The following is a 12,596-nucleotide window of genomic DNA, read 5'->3' as shown; positions in this document are numbered from 1 at the left end:
GTTGAGAGAAATGTATGTTATTAGTTAATTAATGTTTTTTTTATAGCAGATTATTTCTGATTATTACAATTAATATATCACCTGAAGTGTTGACACACACAATAACATATATTTGTGTGATTTACATTTCTATTGACCCTTTCACTCCTAGGCCATTTCCTACCCATTCCTAAGCCTTTTTTGGCTATTTTGGGTAGTTTGCGCTTAAGGCCCTCAACATTTTGTCCACAGATGGTATCCACATCCTATTTGTGTCCTTTTTTTCCCAACATCATGGGGATTCTAAAATAACCCAGGGCTTGTGGATTCCCTTAAAGGGGACTGAGAAATTAGCCTAAATACAGCTAAATTGGGTGTTTTGGGAAAAAAGGTGCTGCAGAAAAAAGTGTTTTTTTCCATACAAATGGCATCAACAAAAGGTATGTAGTGTTAAAATCCCTATGTTCTCATCTTTCAGGAACAGGCAGACTTGAATGAGAAAACCACATTTTTCAACACAGTTCTGGCATTTTACTGGGACATAGCCCATTTTACCTATTTTTGTACTTTCAACCTCCTTCCAGTTAGTGGTAGAAATTCCCATGAAACCAGTGGTAGATGCCAGAAAACTATACCTTTATAGAAAGTAGACTGAATGCTGAATTCAGCAAGGGGACAGTTAAGTAGATCTTTCAAGGTTTTCCTGTAGAAAGTAACAGTTGAAATAAAAATAATATTGAAAGTGACTTTTAAAAAAACTGCCATTTGTGTCTACATTTTCATCTGTAACTTCTACTAATTATGACAGATTTTCAAAAGTAATATACCTTTAACTCCACTAGACCCTTCTGGTTGTTGACATTTGTAGTTCTTGGAAGTTTGCCAAGAACCCTAGATACCCAGAGGCAAAAACTGAGCTGCACCTTGCATTGGTTTTTCATTGTGGATCAGGTATACAATAATTCATTTGGTAAAATATAATGAGTGGACAATAGTTTTCAAGGAAGCCTATCTACTTCCACAATGGGCACAAGCTATGGAGTTTAGAAGCTGTGGTTATTTGCACATTTCTGAATTTGGAGGTACACATACTAACATGTGGATTAGAGGGCATTTCTCAAAATGATTTCTTTCTTACATACTGTCTTACATTTGGAAAGCACAAATGCAGAGAAAGACAATTGGTAACAACATGTGTTCTACTATTCTGTGTTCCTTGAAGCCTCCCAATAAAAATAGTGCCTCACTTGTGTGTTTAGCATAGTGCTTGCGAGAGAAATGGCCCAAAATAAAGTGTGGACTCAGAACATTTTTCCACTAAAAACTGACCCTTTTTTGCATTGTGCCTAGCTGTAGGTTTTGTGCTCTATCTCTGCCAGCACCTGTCAAGTGCCTGCAACAGGGAAGGGCCAAAACATGTAGAAATTGAGGGAGAATCAAAGAGGGGCCGAAAGGGCATTTTTTCCCATATATTTTTAGGCTGACTCTGCTTTGGGCACCCACACAAATGAGTTTTTATCAGTATAGATAGGGCAAGTTGTCAAAGAAATGTAAGGAAAATGTGTGATTTGAGGCAAAGTTGAAAGTCTGCAAGGCATTGTGGGTAAGAAAATGGTGTGAGGTGCATGTAAAGCACCCCACCCTAGATTCCCCAGGATCTTTAGATTTCAGAAGTGTCTGGTAAGTTTTTTCCATGCAGCAGTGTAGCCAAGTCCAAAAAGGGCAGCCACTCACCATTGCAAGTGGGCTGATATTGGGATTTAGCCAGGCTCTCCTGGCCCATATGTAAAAATAACACCTAAAAGAGAAAAATGTCTTCATGCTTGCCAATGGGATGAGAAGCTTTAGTCCTCAGGGGTGCAGAAGGACTGGTGCCCAATCAGTTAAGGGGGGTGTTGGACTTTTGCTTATGCAGGGTCATCCCCAGTCTTTTTCGCCTCCTGCCTCCTATTTTTTTCTGACATGTTGCTGTTGGCTTTTCAACTCTGAGCACTTTACCACTGCTAACCAGTGCTAAAGTGCATATGCTCTCCTGTTTAAATTGTATGTAAGTGGTTCATCCATGATTGGCATATTTGAATTACTAGTAAGTCCCTAGTAATGTGCACTAGAGGTGCCAGGGCCTGTAAATCAAATGCTACTAGTGGGCCTGCAGCACTGGTTGTGCCACCCACATAAGTAGCTCTGTAATCATGTCTCAGACCTGCCACTGCAGTGTCTGTATGTGTCATTTTACACTGTAAATTCGACTTGGCAAGTGTACCCACTTGCCAGGCCTAAACCTTCCCTTTCCTTACATGTAAGGCACCCCTAAGGTAGGCCCTAGGTAGCCCCAAGGGCAGGGTGCAGTGTATGGATAAGGTAGGACATATAGTAATGTGGTTTATATGTCCTGACAGTGAAATACTGCCAATTTCGTTTTCACTGTTGCAAGGTCTGTCTCTCTCATAGGATAATATGGGGGCTACCTTTAAATATGATTAAAGTGTAGATTCCCCTAGAGAGTAGATGGACATGTGGAGCTGGGATCCCTGAACTCACAATTTAAAAATACATCTTTTAGTAAAGTTGATTTTGAGATTGTGAGTTTGGAAATGCCACTTTTAGAAAGTGAGCATTTTCTTGCTTAAACCATTCTGTGACTCTGCCTGGTTTGTGGATTCCCTGTCTGGGTCAGTTTGACAGTTGGGTTGTTTTTCACCTCACACCAGACAGTGACACAAAGGGAGCTGGGGTGTGATCTGCATTTCCTGATTAGCCATCTCTGCTAGGAGGGAGGGGTGGAGTGGTCACTCTCATCTGAAAGGACTGTGCCTGCCTCTGACAATGCTGTCTCCAACCCCCTGGTGTGTGTCTGAGGCCTTGCCTGGGCAAGGCAGGATTTCACAAGAAGGTGTGAGTCCCCTTTGAAGAAAGGTGACTTCAAAGACTAAAATGGGTATAAGAAGGGCACCCAAACTTACAAACTTTAGAAACACTTCTGGAACCAAGAGGAACCTCTGCCTGGAGAAGAGCTGATAGCTGAGGAAAACGTACTGCCCTGCCTGTGACTGTGCTTTGTGGAGCTTTCCTGCAGTGCTGCTTCTGCCAGAGTAAGAGGGCAAAGACTGGACTTTGTGTGCCTTCCATCTTGAAGAAGAAATCTCCAAGGGCTTGATGTAGAGCTTGCCTCCTGTTGTTGAAGTCTCAGGGATAGCAAAGACTTCTTCCTGCCAGCACCTGGAGTCTCTGGAGAGACCCCTACTCTGCTCTGTGGTGCCCTTCCAGTTCCTGGGACCCTGAAAGGAGAGGCTGGCAGCCTAAGGACAAAAATACACGCACCGAGCACCGTGCGGAGAAAAGATCGACGCGAATCCGATCGCGGCTGAGAAAACGACGCGACGCCGGTTCCGCAGCTGAGAAACGACGCCGCAGGAAACGCGACCGAAAAACCGACGCCCGGAGCAGGAGAAACGACGCGCAGCATCGCTGACGGAGGCTGAGAGATCGCACCCTGCGCCGCGGGACTTTCGGATCGTCGTGTGGCTGGCTTTTTCAACGCGCACCGCCGTGCCGAGTTGTTTTCGACGCACACAGCCGTGCAGGGTTACTTTCGACGCACACCGCCCGTGCGGGGTTATTTTTGACGCAAACCAGGTACATTTTCACGCTAGCAGCGCTAGTGTGGTGTTACATACTACCTAAAGACTCTTTTTATTTTTAAACCTTTAAAAAATCATAACTTGACTTGTGTATGTTGGATTTTTGTCGTTTTGGTCTTGTTTTGTCTAGATAAATATTTCCTATTTTTCTAAACTGGTGTTGTGTCATTTTGTAGTGTTTTCATTAAGTTACTGTGTGTGTTGGTACAAATACTTTACGCCCAGCACTCTGAGGTTAAGCCTACTGCTCTGCCAAGCTACCAAGGGGGTAAGCAGGGGTTAGCTGAGGGTGATTCTCTTTTATCCTAACTAGAGTGAGGGTCCTTGCTTGAACAGGGGGTAACCTGACTGTCAACCAAAGACCCCATTTCTAACATTGGTGACCAGCGGTCGGGATTTGGACTTGTATTTGTACTTGACATACAGTAATTAAGTGTACACTACTGTTTTGATCTCAGACCACTACGTGACCACATACTACTTGTTTGGTGATCTTTTGATTTTTCTCTTAAGGACTCTTTTTATTCTACTTCCATGATTTTGCTGATCCCTTGACTGATTCTTTTTACTTCATTGGGAAATTAATTTTTTCTGCCTTTTGGAACTTTGCACTTGTGACCATCATGTCTCAATCTGGAGATGCAACAGCTGGAGCTGTGTTTGAAATGGAGAAACTGAAGGAGTACTCAGTTGCTCAATTGAAACAGTTCCTTAAAGATCTTGACTGTCCCACTGAGAGCTCCACCAGGGAGGGGGAGCTGCAACAGGCACAGAGGGCCTGGGTGACAATCAAGAAGGCTGGAAGGCACACAGAGGAGGAGAATATGGGGGGGGAGTGCAGAGGATACACAGTGGTGTAGTGGAGGAACCTGTTACGCCTGGGGGGAGGGTCCCCAGGAGGGATGGCAGGGTGTCACCCAAGGGTCTGACTCCTGAAGAGTTACAGGACAGACAGGCAGAGAGGGAGTTCCAATGGGAGATGAAAAAGCTCAATTGGGAGTTGGAAGAACGGAGGAGGAACTTAGAGATTAAAAAAATGATTTATGCTTACGAGCTTAAATTGAAAGAGCTGGAAGTCATGAGGGCTGAGTTCAGCTGGAATGGTGGCAGCAACAATTGTATATCCAGTGATGCTGCAGAAGTGCACATGCCCAGAGAGGTGGTGCCCTACTTGAAGGAGGGGGTTAACACACGCCAGGAGGTTCAGGGGTATGAGGTAGCTCCAGTGATGCACAGGGTCCCTGAGGTGGATTGGGGAACTGGCATGGGGAGTCATATTCCTACTGGTGGGAGGGACACTCTACTGACTCTAGGTGAGAGTGACAGGGAGAGGGGTTCCCCCCAGGTAGAAGTCCTGGTTATGGAGTGTGAAGACATCCCAGAAGAGTGTGGGTTGAGTGTCAGGGACAGCCAGGTACTGTCTCACCAGTCTCAGGAGGGTGATGTGGGGTGCTTTGTCAAAGCAGAGTCACTGGATGGTTGGGTGAAGGGTACTTTGGTTAATTCATGTGAGGGGCTGAGTGATGTAATTGCTGGAGAGCATATGTCTAGTCCTTATTTTCCAGAGCTATGCCAACACCAGGTGGAGTGTGAGTTCTCTGACCCCAGGGAGCTTACAATGGAGGCAGACTTCTGGGTGAGTACCAGAGAGTCTGAAGAGGCATTTGGGGGTGCTCCTGAGAGGAGTGGTCTAGGTAGTTCCCAACCAGGTGAGGTAGGGAAGGATTGTAGTGTCCCAGGTAGGTCCCAGTGTAGTGGGATGGGTGAGGGACCCCATGTCCAGTCTCAGAGGAGAGGGAATGGGGATGGGTTGAGGCCCAAGGTGCCCGAGATCCGGTCCCAGGTCCTGGAGGGTTCCCTGCGGGAACACCAGGAGGGGAGCCTAGCCTGTACCATAGGGCCATCTGTTGAGGGAGACCCCACAGTGTCAGGAGAACTTGGGGGGGCGGCTGTAGCCAGCGTCCCACCAGTTCTGGTGTCTGGCAGTACCACTCCTAGTGAGGGGGTGCAGAAGTCCAGACAGAGGGTTGAGAGGGGGTTGCGGACCCCAGTGGAGAACCTGGAGGGTCAGGGGTCAGCTCTGAGAGCAGAGCCCCCCATGAATGACCTTGGTGAGACCATTTCTGGGTTGGGGGGAATCCAGACTCTGTCAGATGGGCAGAGGTCAGGGGACCTGCGCCAGCCAGACTCTTGTGTGGCCCTTCGGGACAGTGTGTCCCTTGAGGGGGGTAAGTGTGCCCCCCTGGAAGTCCTGGTGTGCCAGGCAATGGTTCAACCGCAGGGTGGTGACTCTGGGTTGAATGATCAGGTTCAGGGGGTAAACTCTGACCTGATGGGGGGTAAGTGTGCTCCCAAGGAAGTCCTGGTGTGCCAGGCAATGGTTCAACCGCAGGGTGGTGACTCTGGGTTGAATGATCAGGTTCAGGGGGTAAACTCTGACCTGATGGGGGGTAAGTGTGCTCCCAAGGAAGTCCTGGTGTGCCAGGCAGTGGTTCAACCGCAGGGTGGTGACCCTAGGTTGGATGACCAGGTTCAGAGGGTAAACTCTGACCTGGTAGGGGGTAGGTATGCCCCCCAGGAAGCCCTGGTTTGCCAGGCAGTGATCCAGTCTGTGGGTACAGACCCTGGATTGGGAGGCCAGGTTAAGGGTGTCCCCCCTGACCTGGAGGAAGGGGCTACTGCTAACAGTGCCCCTACCATGTTGTCTTCTGGGGGGGCCACTCCTAGTTGGGTGGTTCAGGACCCCAGAAGAGAGGGCAGGGGGAGGGAAGCCTCACCCCTGGCCCTGGTCCAACCTGAAGGTACAGACCCCAGGTTGGAGGATCAGTTGCAGGTTAACATCCCTGCACTGATGGAAGAATTGTGCAGGACTGCTTCTACAAGCACCCTGACAGTTTTTGACTCTGGGGGTGCCGCTTCTGCAGGGAGGGTACAGAGCCCCAGAGGGGAGGACCAGGGTCAGGTTAACATCCCTGACCTGGTGGAAGAGAGAGTGGTCAAAGGGTGCCAGGCACCTGGGGCTACCACCCCCCACTCTCCACAGTCACAGTGGTTAGAGAGGCCTGAGGTCGGGCTCTCATCCCTGACAGTTGTCTGGGGCCACTGTGGCTTGCTGTCCTGGTGGACAGAGTTGCCCCTGGGGGGGGGAGGACGAGAGTCACACCCCGGGGGTGGAGTGGGCCACACCACTGTGTTGGCCCTGGTGGTACTATCTGCCCATTGCAATACATCTGTGAGCAAAGTAAAGTTAGGTGTTGCACAGATGGTGTCTGTAGATGTGGAGAAGGGTTCCCCATGGGTTAGCTTAGTGGGCCCTGAGAGTATGGACAGAGGGATCCAACTGGAGTCAGGAAGGCGTAGAACTGGAACATGCCCCTGCTGTTGTGGGCCTGGGTCCCTGTTCTATCGCCCCAATCAGGGAAGTACATCAAGGTATTGATTGTTCTCCCCTGGCTTTAGGCTGGTAGGGGGTCGTGTTGGACTTTTGCTTATGCAGGGTCATCCCCAGTCTTTTTCGCCTCCTGCCTCCTATTTTTTTCTGACATGTTGCTGTTGGCTTTTCAACTCTGAGCACTTTACCACTGCTAACCAGTGCTAAAGTGCATATGCTCTCCTGTTTAAATTGTATGTAAGTGGTTCATCCATGATTGGCATATTTGAATTACTAGTAAGTCCCTAGTAATGTGCACTAGAGGTGCCAGGGCCTGTAAATCAAATGCTACTAGTGGGCCTGCAGCACTGGTTGTGCCACCCACATAAGTAGCTCTGTAATCATGTCTCAGACCTGCCACTGCAGTGTCTGTATGTGTAATTTTACACTGTAAATTCGACTTGGCAAGTGTACCCACTTGCCAGGCCTAAACCTTCCCTTTCCTTACATGTAAGGCACCCCTAAGGTAGGCCCTAGGTAGCCCCAAGGGCAGGGTGCAGTGTATGGATAAGGTAGGACATATAGTAATGTGGTTTATATGTCCTGACAGTGAAATACTGCCAATTTCGTTTTCACTGTTGCAAGGTCTGTCTCTCTCATAGGATAATATGGGGGCTACCTTTAAATATGATTAAAGTGTAGATTCCCCTAGAGAGTAGATGGACATGTGGAGTTTGGGATCCCTGAACTCACAATTTAAAAATACATCTTTTAGTAAAGTTGATTTTGAGATTGTGAGTTTGGAAATGCCACTTTTAGAAAGTGAGCATTTTCTTGCTTAAACCATTCTGTGACTCTGCCTGGTTTGTGGATTCCCTGTCTGGGTCAGTTTGACAGTTGGGTTGTTTTTCACCTCACACCAGACAGTGACACAAAGGGAGCTGGGGTGTGATCTGCATTTCCTGATTAGCCATCTCTGCTAGGAGGGAGGGGTGGAGTGGTCACTCTCATCTGAAAGGACTGTGCCTGCCTCTGACAATGCTGTCTCCAACCCCCTGGTGTGTGTCTGAGGCCTTGCCTGGGCAAGGCAGGATTTCACAAGAAGGTGTGAGTCCCCTTTGAAGAAAGGTGACTTCAAAGACTAAAATGGGTATAAGAAGGGCACCCAAACTTACAAACTTTAGAAACACTTCTGGAACCAAGAGGAACCTCTGCCTGGAGAAGAGCTGATAGCTGAGGAAAACGTGCTGCCCTGCCTGTGACTGTGCTTTGTGGAGCTTTCCTGCAGTGCTGCTTCTGCCAGAGTAAGAGGGCAAAGACTGGACTTTGTGTGCCTTCCATCTTGAAGAAGAAATCTCCAAGGGCTTGATGTAGAGCTTGCCTCCTGTTGTTGAAGTCTCAGGGATAGCAAAGACTTCTTCCTGCCAGCACCTGGAGTCTCTGGAGAGACCCCTACTCTGCTCTGTGGTGCCCTTCCAGTTCCTGGGACCCTGAAAGGAGAGGCTGGCAGCCTAAGGACAAAAATACACGCACCGAGCACCGTGCGGAGAAAAGATCGACGCGAATCCGATCGCGGCTGAGAAAACGACGCGACGCCGGTTCCGCAGCTGAGAAACGACGCCGCAGGAAACGCGACCGAAAAACCGACGCCCGGAGCAGGAGAAACGACGCGCAGCATCGCTGACGGAGGCTGAGAGATCGCACCCTGCGCCGCGGGACTTTCGGATCGTCGTGTGGCTGGCTTTTTCAACGCGCACCGCCGTGCCGAGTTGTTTTCGACGCACACAGCCGTGCAGGGTTACTTTCGACGCACACCGCCCGTGCGGGGTTATTTTTGACGCAAACCAGGTACATTTTCACGCTAGCAGCGCTAGTGTGGTGTTACATACTACCTAAAGACTCTTTTTATTTTTAAACCTTTCAAAAATCATAACTTGACTTGTGTATGTTGGATTTTTGTCGTTTTGGTCTTGTTTTGTCTAGATAAATATTTCCTATTTTTCTAAACTGGTGTTGTGTCATTTTGTAGTGTTTTCATTAAGTTACTGTGTGTGTTGGTACAAATACTTTACGCCCAGCACTCTGAGGTTAAGCCTACTGCTCTGCCAAGCTACCAAGGGGGTAAGCAGGGGTTAGCTGAGGGTGATTCTCTTTTATCCTAACTAGAGTGAGGGTCCTTGCTTGAACAGGGGGTAACCTGACTGTCAACCAAAGACCCCATTTCTAACAGGGGGGCATTACCATGCCCATGTGGTGGGCAGCCTCCACCCCTCTATTTTTTTTTCAATTCCCTGGTGTCTACTGGGCTGTCTGTCCCCCCTGGATGGCTGATCAGGTTAATTACCTCCATCTGCCCCCGATGGGAGGAAAAACTGTGTCCCCATTTAATTGGGGGGAGGGTGGCCTTGACCATGGTGGGCAGTCCCACCCCTCTTTAAAACAAAAAAATATTCCATGGTGTCTAGTGGGCTTGCTGCCCCCTGGGGAGAGGTCAGGGATAATTATCCTATCCTATCTGCATCCCAGGGGGGGCAGAAGGACTTTGGTCCCAATTTATGTGGGGGCACGGTCATACCCATTGTAGGCAGCCACACCCCTTTTTTTATAAAAATAAATCCCTGGGGTAAAGTGGGATTTCTGTACCAGAGAGGCTAAAAGACTGTGGTGGCCATTATGACCCCAGCGGTTGGTGGAAATATGGCGGTAAGTACTGCCAAAAGGCTGGCAGTACATAATGTCATATTATGACATTGGCGGGTTGGCTGAAGCCAACCTGCCAATGTACCACTCTGACCGCCATGACGGTGACAGCCGCCAGGCTGGAGAGCCGGCGGCCGTCACTGTTCCACCCGAGGGATTATGACCCCACCTACTGCCATGGTTTTTGAGCCTTCCTTACTGCCACAAAAACTATAGCGGCAGGCAGTATCAGTGGCAGGGAATTCTTTCCCTTTCACTGATAGGGGTCTCCCCTCTCCCCCTCCCTCTCCAGTTACCCCTCTACCCCCGCCTCTCCCATGCGCCCCACCCCCTACATTCACGCACCCCCTTCACACATACACACACATTCCCACAAACATCCCTGTATGCCTACTTCCACTCACACACACACTTTCAAACATGCATGCACACACACATTCACAAAACATCCATGCACTCACACCATCCTACATGCACACTCGCATCCAACATGCAACACACACCAGCATACACACACATACAAACATAAACACACACACCGCCACACACACAACACCCCCCTCCCCTGTCAGAGCACCTACTTACCTGTGTGCAGGGAGTCCTCCGGCAGGAGACAGGACGGGGCACTTCTGCCAGCAGCAGCGTTTGCCAGCAGAACACCGGCAAGCAGTATTATTTCTCATAATACGCCTGGCGGCGGTCTGCTGGTGTGGCGCTGCTTCTGGCAGCAGTGCCACCTTACCGTCATCCGCCGGCATGGCCACAGCCAGATTTCCGCCATCCTTCTGGTGGAAATCCAGCTGTGGTCACAGTCTGGTGGACAGCTGGCAGCTGCAGCAACGGTCTTTTGTCAGCTGTCGCCCCGGCAGTAGGTGTTTTTTACTGCCAAGGTCCAAATGAGGGCCTTTGTCTATTTTTCACTGGTGGGGCCATTGTTGTGCCCATACTGGGCTGGCCCCAATCCTAGACTTTTATTAAAAAATAAATCCCTGGTGCCTAACGGGATTTCTGCTCCCCTTGATATTTTCAACATTGGTTGCTAGGGAAGTTCTTCCCTAGAAACCAAGGTTGGAAATCCCTCTGGTGCCCCCATCAAAGGGATTTCCAGTGACAGTTGCGTGGACAGATCACAGCTGTCCGACGCACATGAACACTGCATCATTGGACGGCTCCCGGCCATCCCACACATGCAAAGGTTTAAGATAGTAATGAACAAGTAAACATTTTCTCTTCTTGTAATTCTATGCAATTATGAAGTGTCACCCTGATAGAAAAGATATGTCAGTTGTTTCGACATCTGAAGGTTCAATCTACTATTTGTATGACCAAAAGTTGTAGTGGCACTTTATCATGCCTTACATAAACTAAATACATACTGCAGGAAACATGGGCAATAGAGTCGGTTTTTAGATTGGGGTACATTGCATTTCCTACTAATGCACTACTATTATCTGCGTAGAGACCTTCAGGTGGTTTGTTGATCTGACTTAGAATTGACTTGCTCACTAAACAAGTAGAATTTAGTCAGACTATAGAAATCTACTGGATGTAGTTATTCCAACAGGTACTGTTTTGGGGGCCAGGCAAATTGCTATTAGAAATGTTTATATTCACTCTGTACTAGCAAACTGTCATTCAGAGATGGCGACCCAACTAGCATACATGACTGATCCCAAACAGTCCATACACTACAGCCACCTCAAAATTATTGCAGGAGACTGTAACACAAAAACACCATCTGGCCTTCTCCTTAGGGCCAGATAGAGCAAATACACTTGTCCAGGTAATGTCCGCTAGTGCCGCTTACCTTGTAGTTAAGCGTTCTATGGTCACAGACCAAATTGTTGATTTATTGTGGCACATGACCTGAAGATTGTGAATAGCTTTACTCAGTCTGACTTTCCAGCCGCCCAACTTTTCAGTAATATTGATTGTATTTTTCTAGACAGAATAATATGGCCATGCCTAATTGATATGGAGGTAGTGCCCAGAAACAACAGTGATCACAAAGCAGTGAGCGCCCATTTTTCCGCTTGATCCTTCTTAATTTCTAGCATATCAGGTCATATCATCATAAGTGGAGTTAAGACCTGCAATAACAGAAGGAACATGAAAGAGCAGCAATGGCAGCTAACATTATAGGCCATCTGCAAATTTACAGTCTTTTTGTGGGGAGAATGGTCCCTCTAGAATTAATTGAATTTAGTATGATGAACTTGGTGCACCAACACTGTGAGTTAATGGGGTTGCTGAAACATCTTGTTACCAAGGAGGGGTGGAGGGATCATTGGCCCATCAACCGTCCTAAGTGGTGTTCAAGTGACTGCAGACACATTAAAATATCACTAAATGAAACTGTAAAAAAGGTGACTGTAGGTAGATCACTGACACCAGGAGAGCCAATAAGGCACTCCTGATTAAGGCAAAAAGGGGGTGGGAGAAAGAACAGTGGGATAAACTCACTGAATCCCTTTACAATTGGGATACAAGAGTCTTCTGGAAACTCATAGCCTTTGGGTCTCGCACCATAAAAAAATCACCCTGACACAGTGGTCCAACCTGAAGCATGGGAGACCATTTTAGTGAAGGCCAACAATAAAGTCTTGCTTATAAAGGATGGTATAGTAGACCAGTTAGAGCAACAGGTTGGAACTGAGGTTAGGTCTTCTATGGAATTTGGAAAAGAAAAAACAGAACAATTACAGAAGAGAGAAAAGGCACCCAGCCCAGATAGCATCCCTGGGCATTGATTTAGATTAGTCCCCACAAGAAATCTGGGTGCCCTATCTGAATGTCCTCAGGAAAGCTATCTTGAGAGTTGAAGATACTCCTACCTCCTGGCACTGAGCTACCATCATCCCTATTTACAAGAAGAGGAGGAGGAAGTGTCACATCTAATTACAGAA

This window comes from Pleurodeles waltl, chromosome 11 (assembly GCF_031143425.1).
Source record: "Pleurodeles waltl isolate 20211129_DDA chromosome 11, aPleWal1.hap1.20221129, whole genome shotgun sequence".
NCBI lineage: Eukaryota > Metazoa > Chordata > Amphibia > Caudata > Salamandridae > Pleurodeles > Pleurodeles waltl.
This window is presented reverse-complemented; position numbering follows the sequence as displayed.